This window comes from Gracilinanus agilis, chromosome 2 (assembly GCF_016433145.1).
Source record: "Gracilinanus agilis isolate LMUSP501 chromosome 2, AgileGrace, whole genome shotgun sequence".
Taxonomy (NCBI): Eukaryota; Metazoa; Chordata; class Mammalia; order Didelphimorphia; family Didelphidae; genus Gracilinanus; species Gracilinanus agilis.
In genome coordinates, this window is record NC_058131.1 from 616856804 (window position 1) to 616870707 (window position 13904).

The window sequence follows — 13904 nt, forward strand, 5'->3', positions numbered from 1 at the left end:
AATAAAATAAATCTCATAGGTACACAATCATTAGATTCTCTTGCTGAAAATTTTAGCATTATTCCTTTAACCTTTGTCCTCTTCACTATGGAGCTGCTGGTGTAAAATAAGTGTTAATACTCAACTTTATATTGGGGCACAGTAGAAATAGCATTGGATTTGGAAGCATCTGTTCTAGATTCAGATCCGAACTCTGGTACTTCCCTGGGTATCTATGAAATAGATATCTATGATATCTTTAAAGCACTTTCTCTGTACCTCAGTTTCCTCACCTGAAAAATGAGGGTCTTGGACTTAGTGATCTTTTAGGTCTCTTTTTAGCACTGAACTTATGATCTTACAACTTCAAAAGTGCTTTCACATACATAGTCTCATTATTCTCACCACAGATCCTAAAGAATCAATGACTCGGGGGCAGCTGGGTAGCTCAGTGGAGTGAGAGTCAGGCCTAGAGACAGGAGGTCCTAGGTTCAAACCCGGCCTCAGTCACTTCCCAGCTGTGTGACCCTGGGCAAGTCACTTGACCCCCATTGCCCACCCTTACCAATCTTCCACCTATGAGACAATACACTGAAGTACAAGGGTTTAAAAAAAAGAATCAATGACTCATATGAAATTATAAAGAGTGAAATGAGCAGAATCAAGAGGACATTATATAAAGCAATAGAAATACTGTTTGAAGAATAACTTGTGTATGACCACTTCCAGAAAAAGAATTCATAAATAGAAAGAAGCAAGACATAATTTTATACATATATACATATGTCTTTTTTTCACATGATACCTTCTCTAGTATAGGAATGGGAGGGTGGGAGATGTCTGGGAATTCTCAATTATCAATCAAATAAAATACATTTTTTAAAAAAAGAATCATTAAAAGGATAGTGATTTTGTTTTTTATCCAAAGAAATTGGGACACAGAGATATGAGGAGTGATGTGCCCAGTATTGAATTGCTAAGTAAGTTATGAGACCAAGACTCACAATCAGATGAAAACAGGAGAGTTGAACTATAGCCTAGTCTCTAAACTTCACTCTTCAGTTTATTCTTAGGCCACTGAAAAGATCTATGGGATCTACAGCCTTCCTAAATAATCCACATTTCCCAGTAGGTTTCTGGACAGTTTTGTATATCAGTGGCTTATGTTGCCAAACCCTCTCAAACACTTACATTTGTAAACACAGTGAATTTCCATCCAAGCCAAACCTTGGCTTGATTAAGGCTGCTGCTCATGCCTAAGTCCAATCACTTGCATGAACAAACCCGCCATTCTGAACAGCTAGTGTGCAACTACAATAACAGATCACAGAGACCTCAGAGGACATGGGGAAGAACACAATGAATTTTAGAAGCTCCTTATCCATCTGCAAAAATGCCTAGGGACTCTAGTCATCTGTGAGCTTGGTGCCATTATAGGCTGCCTATAGTTTATTTTAGAGTTGTCCAGAGGGAGGTCAGAATTAAATGTTCCACTGCTAGCAAGTATGCATGAGCAATTCTATTATTTGATCAGGCAGAAAAGAACAGAGGAAAAACATAATAGGAACCTCCTCAGTTTCTCTTCTGATATCTCTAAAGTTGTAAGTTGACTGCTCCACAGTCCTATGAAAAATTCAAAGCATTTGTACCCTTTGGGGGGAGGCAAAATAATTATTTCTTTTCCTAAACATGCTGATTCTCTATCAAACCACAACAAGAGTCAAATCTTTTGGCCTCACTGTTTCTACTATTCACTTCGGTTAAAAACAAAGAACCAAAAAAGCAGCCTAAATGTGTCACCAAGAGGACATGGTGAAAACCTCTAGGAGTCACTGGCATTCTTCCAGCATTGGATGGCAATACAAAGAAAACAAACACAGGGAAAAATCCATATCTTGTAGTTATAGCTGAACCCTAATAATACGAAGGCAATATGGGCCAAATGTGAAAAAGTAGTGACATATACACATGAGTATGCAAGATAGACAGAAAGAGCCAGATGGAAACAGAGACTTAAAGATTTAAATCTTAAACAAGAATATGAGAAATGAATAATATGTTCATAGATAAGATATGACATTTAAATTCTCCCTTTAAACCCACTTCCCAATTAAGCATGTTAAGTCTTCAGCCTCATACACATTATATTTATCTAGTTAAGTTTTCCATCTGGGTTAGTATTCTGAAGAATTGAAAGAACACTGCTCTTGAATCAAAAAACTCAGAGTCAGATTCTGTCTCTGATGCCAATTGTTTGTGAGACCTTGGGCAAGTCTCTTCACATCCCTGGGCTTCTGGTTATCAAGTGAGGGAGTTGGACTAGATGGCTTCTGTGGACCATTCCAGATCCATAGCTATGATTCTATGATGAAATGAACTGGAAGAAAAATGAAGAAAATTATGTCCTATAATTTACTAAATTCCCACCTATGTTCAAAGGCCAATGATAGAAGATACAGGGAAATACAAAAATAAATATAATATTCTCCTCGCCTATAAGAAAATTTTAGCCTATTATGGACAATAAGGTCTGTCGAAAATAACTACAAGATAAATTTAGTGAATGAGAAACACTTAGATCCATAGAAAATCAGAGTTGTAAGGGATATCTAGGGCTTCTAAATAAGCTATAATTGAAAAGGGATTCCATTTATAATACATCTGAGAAGTAGTCCTCTGTTCTCTGCTTGAATACTTCAACTGATATGGAATTTACTGTTTTCCAAAGACAACTCATTCAGGGACAATTCTAATTTTTTAAGTTTTTCCTTACATCAAATGGAAATTGTTCCTAGATCTGTCCTCTGAGGCTGAGCAAAATAATCTCTTCTTCCTCTTAATGGCCTTTAATATGCTTGATTATGGCTATGAATGATATCTTCTTCAAGTTAGACATCCTCATTTCATTTAAGCAACCCAATACAACATGTCATGGAATTATCTCATTCTTCCAATTTGTTTATATACTTCCTATATTGTGGCATTCAGAAATGAATAAAATATTCCAAATGTGACTAAAGGAAGGAAAAATATGGTGAGACTATTACCATTTTTGTTCTGGTTTCTCCTTTCTGTTAATGTAAACATATAGTATTAGCCATTCTGGCTGTCTCATAATATATTTATAAACAACTAGAACATCCCAGCTCTTTCTATATGTATGCAAAGCATTATGAGTTAGTCTCTATTTTCTCTTAGGGTGGAAAAAAGAAGCTAAAAGGGATTATTTGGGTATGTGAATTTATGGTCCTTATTTCCTTTTGAAAATAGTTAGTAGGAGACAGGGATCTTGTGGTGGGTTTAGTCTGGGTTAGGTAGCCCCTTTGTCTGAGATCTCAAGATGGCAATATCCCACCCCTGAGGTAATGTTTGGGTTGGAGACTAATCCTTGAGAAGGTTATGGGAAGGTTCTGGTTTGAAGACTTAGGACACATAGTAACTTTTATATGAAGCATTGCTCTGACATCACTTCTCTCACAACAATATATTCTTTAAAAAAATGAAGAATAAGTGAACTGGAAAGACCTCCAGGAATTGATGCAGAGTGAAAGGAGCAGAACCAGGAGAACACTGTACACACAGACTGATACACTATGGCACAACTGAATTTAATGGACTTCTCTACTAGCAGCAATGTAATAACCCAGGACAATCCAGAGGAACTTGTGAGAAAGAACGCTGTCCATATCTAGAGAAAGAACTGTGGAAATGGAAATGCATTAGAAAAATATGTGATTGATCATGTAATGTGATAGGGATATAATTGGGGTTTTGATGTTAAAAGATCACTCTACTGCAGTTATGAATAACACAGAAATAGGTTTTGAAGAATTATACATGTATAAACCAGTGGAACTGTTTGTCGGATGTGGTGGTGGTGGGGGGGAGAGAACACTGAAGGAGGAGGGATCATGAATCATTTAACCATGGGAAAATATTCTAAATAAAAAAGGAAAAATAAAATAAAATAATGAAGAATAAAAGTGAAGTGAGCAGAAACAGGAACATTGTATACAATTATAGCTATTTTGTAATGCTGCTAACTCTGAAGGGCATATCTACTTTGATTTATACAATATTCCCTGACAATCCCAAAGGACTCCAGATGAAAAATACTATCCATCTACAGAGAGAAAACTGACCTCTAAATGTAGATTGAAGCATATTTTCCCCTTTCTTCATTTTTCTTGCTTTTGTGTATCATAGCTAATATGGAAATATGTTTTGTGTAATTTCCCAGGTATATTGAGTATCATATTGCTTTCCTTCTCAATGGGGATGTGGAGAGTTGAAGGGAGGGAGATAATTTGGAACATAAAATATAAAAGATAAATGCTGACAAAACCATAATTTTTAAAAATGAAGCACAACAGAATAGAGAGATACAGTAAGATCTACAAAGATCTACAAAGTAACATCTCTAAGTGTATAAATTATAAAGATTTTGTATTACAGAAAACTTGATTCAACAAGGGATAAAGAGAACATAAAGAAAGGGCATGACCCATAAATTGGATCATCCAGCTCATAATAGATTGGAAGGGAAGTGAAATGATGAGGACATAGAAAATGGAAACCTCTTGGAATATGGCATAAAAAAAGAAAATTACTAAAAATAAGAAGTGGCAAGGGACTTGACTAACGTCTATAGAAAAAGAGGCAGCAAAACAGGAACAGAAGCACATGACTTTTTTTGGACCAGAACTATGGCTTCATCAGTGCAGGGAAATTTCCAGAAATAAACTCAAAAAAAAAGAAATTAATGCCAGAAATAATTTTTAAAACTTGAGATAAACATAAGTGTCTTAGGGATAATAATGAAGCAAACACATAGAACAGAATATTAAAGTAGTTTAAGTAAAATTAGTTCAGGAACAAAGTACTGGTTTGAAGAAGAGGACAAAATATAAAAAGCAATACAGAGAAAATAATGGATACAACACAAGCTTAATATTCATGATTTTTCTATTTTAAATAAATAAAATAAGAGTGCCAGTGATTAATAAAACAAAATCTGATAATCTCTTTTACAACTATATCTATATAGATATAGATAAAAATAAAATAAATTTGAAACATCTAAATTTTTAAAGACAAAATGAAAGTGAGCACTAAAACAAAGTTTATTATAAAAAAGTAAAATCATGCAATTAAAAAAACCAACACTAAAAATTCATAGTATCCCTATAGACAAAAAAGAAACTATAATATACATAAAGAATCCTGGGATAAAGAATCAAGATTAATAACATATATAGAGAGGTGTTATGCCACTTGATGGCTGATGTTTGTGTATATACATGATACACATATGATATATATCTGCTGGCATAACACCTCAATTCATAAAAGTTAATTGAATTAAAAATTGACAATTAATAACACAATAATTGTAAGAAATATTAATGTTCTCTCTGCCCCAGGAAAATCTAAAAGAAAAAAGAGAATTCAAAAAGGAAATATAGAACTTAATATGCTTGTGAAAAATGAAAGCTAAAGTGAAGAACTGAAAACAATCATTTTCTCATATTACACTTTTAAAAATCTCCATTGCAAATTCTCTCATTTTATGTATTTTTGTAAAAGTTTTTCCATTCTAGTACCAGACAAAAAATATATACACTACATCAATATGGACGGAAAGAAAAACAACAAAAACTGAACATTGTGTCATTTTAATGACCAAACTTGTCCCTGAGGTTCAGATGAGGAAATGTACCTCTCTCTCTTTTTTGAAGAGTTATAGATTTTGTGGATGTTGAAAGTCAAAATGGATATATGATTTAGAAATAAAGTATGATACCATAAAAAAGTTAGGAGATAGTTTACCTGTGAGAAGTATAGATAAAGGAAGAATTTAGGCCACAACAAGACATAGGGACCATTATGAGACGTAAAAGAGATACTTTTGACTGCATTTAATTAATAAGTCTCTGTACAAACAAAATCAATAAGGCCAAGATGAAGAGGCAAAAGCAAACAGGGAAAAATACTTCATAGCAAGTCTCTCTAACAGAGGCTTTATCAGATATATAGAGAACTGAGTGAAATTTATAAGAATACAAAGCATTCCCCATATGACAAATGATCAAAGGATTTGAACATGCAATTCTCAGATGAAGAAATTGAAACTATCTTTAGTGACTTTAATCATAAATCATAAATGTTGGAGGGATGTGGAAAAATGGGGATACTATTTTATAGTGCTGGTGGAACTGTAAATTGAAACAACCATTCTGGAGAGCAATCTGGAATGATGCCTAAAGGGTCATAAAATTGTGCAGACCCTTTGTCCCAATAATGCCATTGCCAGGTCTATAGCCCAAAGAGACTATATAGATTGGGGAAAAGCAACTTACTTGTACAAAAATATTAATTACTGCTCTTTTTGTAGTAGCAAAGAACTGGAAACTGAAAGGATGTCCCTCAATTGGAGAATGACTGAATAAGTTATATATACTTGTAATGAAATATTACGGTGCTACATGAAATAATGAGAATCATGATTTAAGAAAAAACTGGAAAAACATATATGAAGTGATTCAAAGTGGAGTGAGCAGAACCAGGAGAATACAGAAACAACAATAATGTATGATGATCAACTATGAATGATATCTATTATCAACAAGACAAAGATCTAGGACAACTCCAAGACACTCATGATAAAAAAGGATATCCACTACAATAGGAAAACCAGACAGAATCTGGATGTAATTGAAAAATACCATTCTTTATTTCTTACATTAATTTATCTTTAATATAAACAATATGTGTTTTCTTCATAACAGGACAAACATGGAAATATGTATTGTATGCTAATATATATACAACCCATTTCCTATCTTCTTGAAGAGAAAGAACATGGATTAAAAAAATGAGAAAATAAATAATAAAAATTATATTGACACATAAATGTTTAATTAATTTAATTAATATAATAAAATTAATTTAATTTAATATATTTAATCATATTCAGTTTAAATTTAATTAAAATAATTTTTAAAATTAAAGAGCATAGCCCTGGGCAATATTGTTAGGAAGAATGTATTTGGAAATAGAGGTTATATAAATTATAAAGGATTGAAAAAAAATATAAGGAAACATACACTAATTGCATTCTCCAGAGAAATATATACTCTTTAAGAAATTTTACTAAGATATCTATGAAGAAAAACTTTCCTTAGTTTTGTTAAAACTACAGAATAATAACCAGCCATTTGACCCTAGGAACAGAATAGTGACACTTAAAACCTGACATGTCCAAAAACCATATATGCCTCTTGACTATTTGGTTCGACTGTTTGACTTTTCCTTTTAACAATTCAGATGATAATGGACTGAGATGATTCTATGGAAGTAAATACTACAAAAGTAAATCCCTCACCTAAGTTTAACTGTAGTGTTAAAATTTTGAGCCAAGTAAACTTTCTCTTATCTTCTATGTTCTGGTAAATATTTTGAGGTGTATGGATGTTCAAGGAAAGAACATCTAGTGTGAGGGTTTTCCAAGCCTTCAACTTTTGCCTGTGACTCCAAACTGTAGCATTTACAAGGGCCACACTTCAGTAAACCATCCAGTCAGATGGGCTAAAACAAGTCAATTAGTTAGGGGAGTGTCTAGCACAATTATGTAAAGATTTCCCCCAGTGAAATGGGCAGATGAGAACAATTTGTTCCAATGGCCATGAAAGTAGCTGAAGCAGGCACTGTAGAACTCTTGGGGCTTGGTCAGATATCAAAGAAGCCCAGGTCATCCACTACATCCTGCCCCACCACCAGTCAACCTGTTTTATATTTTGCCAATAGTCTTTCATGACAGTGGAGTGAAAGAGTGAAAATGATGACTGTGCAACTTTGTTGTACTTAAATACAATTCATGTGTGAATCAAGACATTACCCCATGATTCTGTTGGTCCTCTTCAACAACAAAGAACAAACAATGATAAATCTTTAATAACTATCTCTAAAATAAAGTATACATCACACACCTTTTCACTTTAACTTTAGTTTGCATCACTAACATTTTCCTGGTCACTTTCTTAAGTCTAAACGTTCAACAAAACAACAAATTCAGCTCTGATTTTTAGCATTTTAAAATTTCTGAGGTGTAATGTTCATAATGAAAATTAAGCAATTAATTCTGGCTGTTTGAACTGGTCCCAGCACATGCTAATCCATGGCTTCTAGATGTCTGTTTCTTAAAGGATAGAGTTAAAATTTTCTAGCATGGCAATCAAAGTCTTCTGCAATCTGCTCTTTAGTCATCTTTCAAGTTTTGGTTTTTATTGTTCATTTACTCTTTCGATTCATCACTCATCATCCCTGTAAACTGATAGACAAAAGTGCCTCTCCCTTGCAACCATTCTCCAATATTTCTTGTTTTTTCCTATTAGAAAGACAGCTTCATAAGGGTAGGTATTTTCTTCGCTTTTATAATTGGATTCCCAGAACTTAACATGGTGTTTAAACATAGTAAGCATTTAAATATTTATTAAGGCCAGTCTCAAGGCTAGGCGCTCTATCCACTTGTACCTTCTACCTGTCCTGTCTGGTAAATTGCATTACTATATTTTTAAAAATTAAGCACATTTCCTGTCTCTCCCACATAGATTTCAAGGATCTTGAGAACAGGAACTATATTTTATCTTCCTTGGCATACTCTGTATTTAAATATGGTAGGTCCTTGTTTACTGTGTATGCTACAATAAAGGGTATGATTTTACACTATATACATACTATGCTTATCTGAGTCCAAATACATTTTTAATTTTGGGTGTTTTAATGAGGAAAACATTTTGGTACAATAGCAAGAAACTCTGACCATAATTCCACACATGTCAGGCAAGAGAAAGATTTTTTTTTCTCAGCCCAAGAGACTATAAGTTGTAGACCCCAAACAGATGTCATAGTTACTCCCAAATTACAGTCCTTTAAAACAACTTGATTTGTTTTAGTATTACCAGAGGATGGAAATCCTCTTGACAACTTTGAGAAATTAAATACTAACCCAATAAATTATGTTGAGAATTCTAGGATACCAGTTAATGAATTTTCTAATGCATTTAGATCATGGGTCATGAGGCAGAGACAAAAAAGAAAAGGGAAAAAAAAAGATGATATAATATGAATGCAAAGATTCTCTTCACTCCCTCTAAAAGCTGCTTTTAGTTTTATGTCTCTCCTAGAAAAGGAAAAGTATTGTATCTATTTAAAAATAGAGGGGCAGCTGGGTAGCTCAGTGGATTGAGGGTCAGACCTAGAGACGGGAGGCCCTAAGTTCAAAGCTGGCTTCAGACACTTCCCAGCTGTGTGACCCTGGGCAAGTCACTTGACCCCCATTGCCCACCCTTACCACTCTTCTACCTTTGAGCCAATACACAGAAGTTAAGGGTTTAAAAAAATAGATTTCTCTAATTTGAGAAATTCTGTGATAAGGAGTAATTTAGTTATTTTTGCTTTCTATTTTATATATTAGAGAGAAAATGTGCTATAATGATTAGAGAGGTGATTTTGAAGATAGGAAGGTTTGTATTCAATTCTCACCTCTGATACATATATAACCCAGGGCAAGTTATTTTACCTGGATGCCTTTAGGCAAGTTGTTAAAACCATAGGTGGCAGAGGTGGTAGCCTCACTTACTATATGTGAATTACTATATGTAAATTTATTATATGTGAATGAAGCCATTACCAAATGTGAATGTCTGTTCACTGTTGGCTAGTAATCTAGCCACCATGATGGAAATAATTGAAGTTATTAAAAGAGTGTGCTGTGCAGCTCAGAATCAAATTTCATGGAAAGTCCTACTGAGCAAGAAAAGAAAAGATGTATCCAAGTAAAAAAAATGAATAGACACACAAATATATGTAGTTTAAGTTGTATGCATATGATATATATGCCATTATCTCCATCTAGAAATTCGTTTTTTGAAAATAAGTGAACTTAATTTAACTCAGAAAGCACTGATTTTAACTTAATTTTGACTTAGAAAGAGCCAGACTTTAAAATTTAAGTTAAATTTTAAAAAAAGTTAAAAGAAAAAAGGTACAATTGTACTTTCATTGAGTCAAAAAGATGGTAAAAATGACTAAGGAAGTCAAAGAAGAAATCATAGAAACAATCAACAATTTCATTGAAGAAAATGACAATCATGAGACATCCTACTAAAACCTGTGGGATGCAGTTAAGGCAGTACTCAGGGGGAAATTTATATCCTTGAGTGCATATATTAACAAATTAAGGAGGGCAGAGATTAATGAATTGGGCATGCAACTCAAAAAATTAGAAAGCGAGCAAATTAAAAATCCCCAGATGAAAACTAAATTAGAAATATTAAAAATTAAGGGAGAAATTAATAAAATCAAATGTAAAAGAACTATTGAATTAATAAATAAGACTAGAAGCTGGTATTTTGAAAAAACAGATAAAATTGACAAAGTACTAGTCAATCTAATAAGAAAAAGGAAAGAAGAAAACTAAATTGACAGTATTAAAGATGAAAAGGGAGACCTCCCCTCTAATGAAGGGGAAATCAAGGCAATCATTAAGAACTATTTCGCCAATTATATGGCAACAATTTAATATAACAATTTAGGAGATATGGATGAATATTTACAAAAATATAAATTGCCTAGATTAACAGCAGAAGAAATAGAATACCTAAATAATCCCATATCAGAAAAAGAAATTGAACAAGCCATCAAAGAACTCCCTAAGAAAAAATCACCAGGACCTGATGGATTCACAAGTGAATTCTATCAGACATTCAAAGAGCAACTAATCCCAATACAATACAAATTATTTGATATGATAAGCAAAGAAGGAGTCCTACCAAATTCCTTTTATGACACAAATATGGTACTGATCCCAAATCCAGGTAGACCAAAAACAGAGAAAGAAAACTATAGACCAATCTCCCTAATGAACATAGATGCAAAAATCTTAAATAGAATATTAGCAAAGAGACTCCAGCAAGTAATTAAGAAGATCATCCACCATGATCAGGTGGGATTTATGCCAGGAATGCAAGGATGGTTCAACATTAGGAAAACCATCCACATAATTGACCATATCAACAGTCTAACAAACAAAAATCACATGATTATCTCAATAGATGCTGAAAAAAACTTTGACAAAATACAGCATCCATTCCTATTGAAAACATTGAAATGTAAAGGAATAGAAGGACCCTTCCTAAAAATAATAAACAGTATATACCTAAAACCATCAACAAGCATTATGTGCAATGGGGATAAATTGGAAGCCTTCCCAATAAGATCAGGAGTGAAGTAAGGATGCCCATTATCACCTCTATTATTCAACATAGTACTAGAAACACTAGCAGTAGCAATTAGAGAAGAAAAAGAAATTGAAGGTATCAAAATAGGCAATGAGGAGATTAAGTTATCACTCTTTGCAGATGATATGATGGTATACTTAAAAATTCTAGAGAATCAACTAAGAAGCTTGTAGAAATAATCAACAACTTTAGCAAAGTTGCAGGATACAAAATAAATGCACATAAATCATCAGCATTTCTATCATTTCCAACACATTAGAGCAGCAATAGGTAGAAAGAGAAACACCATTTAAAATCACCCTAGACAATATAAAATACTTAGGAATCTATCTACCAAAACAAACACAGCAATTATACAAAAACAAGTACAAAACACTTTCCAAACAAATAAAACTGGAGCTCAACAATTGAAAAGCCATTAAATGTTCATGGGTAGGATGAGCTAACATAATAAAAATGAACATTCTACCCAAATTAATTTACCTATTTAGCGCCATACCTATCAAATTACCAAAAAAAACTTCTTTACTGAATTACGAAAAACTATAACAAATTTCATTTGGAATAACAAAAGATCAAGAATATCAAGGGAAATAATGAAAAAAAATGTGAAGGAAGGGGGCCTAGCAGTACCAGATATTAAACTATACTATAAAGCAGCAGTCATCAAAACAATATGGTACTGGGTAAAAGATAGAGAGGAGGATTAGTGGAATAGACTTGGGGTTAATGACATCAGCAAGACAGTGTATGATAAACCCAAAGAGCCCAACTTTTGGGACATGAATCCACTATTTGACAAAAACTGCTGGGAAATTTGGAAAACAATATGGGAGAGATTAGGTTTAGATCAACATCTCACACCCTACACCAAGATAAATTCAGAATGCATTAATGACTTGAATATAAAGCGGGAAACTATTAATAAGTTAAGTGAACACAAAATAGTACATCTGTCAGATCTCTGGGAAAGGAAAGATTTTAAAACCAAGCAAGAGTTAGAGAAAATTACAAAATGTAAATTAAATGGTTTTGATTATATTAAGCTAAAAAGCTTTTGTACAAACAAAAACAATGTAGTCAAAATCAGAAAGGAAACAACAAATTGGGAAAAAATCTTTATAACAAAAAAACTCTGACAGGGTTCTAATTACTCAAATATACAAGGAGTTAAATCAATTGTATAAAAAATCAAGGCATTCCCCAATTGAAAAATGGGCAAGAGACATGAATAGGCAATTTTCAGGTAAAGAAATCAAAAGTATCAATAAGCACATGAGAAAGTGTTCTAAATCTCTAATAATTAGAGAAATGCAAATCAAAGCAACTCTGAGGTATCACCTCACACCTAGCAGATTGGCTAAAATGAAAGAAGGGGAGAGTAATGAATGCTGGAGGGGATGTGGCAAAATTGGGACATTAATGCATTGCTGGTGGAGTTATGAAATGATACATCCATTCTGGCTGGCAATTTGGAACCATGCTCAAAGGGCTATAAAAGAATGCCTGCTCTTTGATCCAGCCATACCATTGCTGGGTTTGTACCCCAAAGAGATCATAGATAAACAGACTTATATGAAAATATTTATAGCTGCACTTTTTTGTGGTGGCAAAGAACTGGAAAAGGAGGTTATGTCCTTCAATTGGGGAATGGCTGAACAAACTTTGGTATATGCTGGTGATGGAATACTGTTGTGCTAAAAGGAATAATAAACTGGAGGAATTCCATGTGAACTGGAAAGACCTCCAGGAACTGATGCAGAGCGAAAGAAGCAGAGCCAGAAGAACATTGTACACAGAGACTGATATACTGTGGTAAAATCGAATGTAATGGGCTTCTGTACCAGCAGCAATGCAATGACCCAGGACAATTCTGAGGGATTTATGGTAAAGATGCTACCCACATTCAGAGGAAGGACTACAGGAGAGGAAACATAGAAGATAAACAATTGCTTGAACGCATGGGTTGAGGGGGACATGATTGGGGATGTAGACTTGAAACTACCACCCCAATGGAACTAACAACAATATGGAAATAGGCCCTGAACATGGACACATGTTAAAACCAGTGGAAATGTGCATTGGCCATGGGTGGGGGGGTGAGGGGGAGGTTGAAGGGGAAAGTAGGGGCATGAAGCATGTAAACATGTTAAAAATGAATATTAATAAATGTTTTAAAAATGACTAAGGAAGACATTACTATTTGACTACTAGCTGTTTACGTTAATATAACTTTTTGTTAGCATTTAATTTTTCTCAATTATATATGTACCTAATATTTTTTTTCTAAATTTTTATCATTAAAAAAATTGAGTTCCATATTTTTTCCTTGACTCTGTGCCCTCCTCTTTATTGAGAAGATAAGCAATTTGATATTAATTATACATACATAGTAATATACATCTCTATATTAGCCATGCTGCAAAACAAGATGCAGGACAAAGAAGCAAATTTAAAAAATAATAAACTAAAAAAATAGCATGCTTTGATCTGCATTCAGCTAAATAGAATTTTTCATAAAAAATCCTTTAAAATTTTCTTGGATTATTGTATTGTATTGTTGAGAATAGCTAAGTCTTTCACAGTTGATTAGTATACATTTTTGCTCCTACAGTGTATCATGTT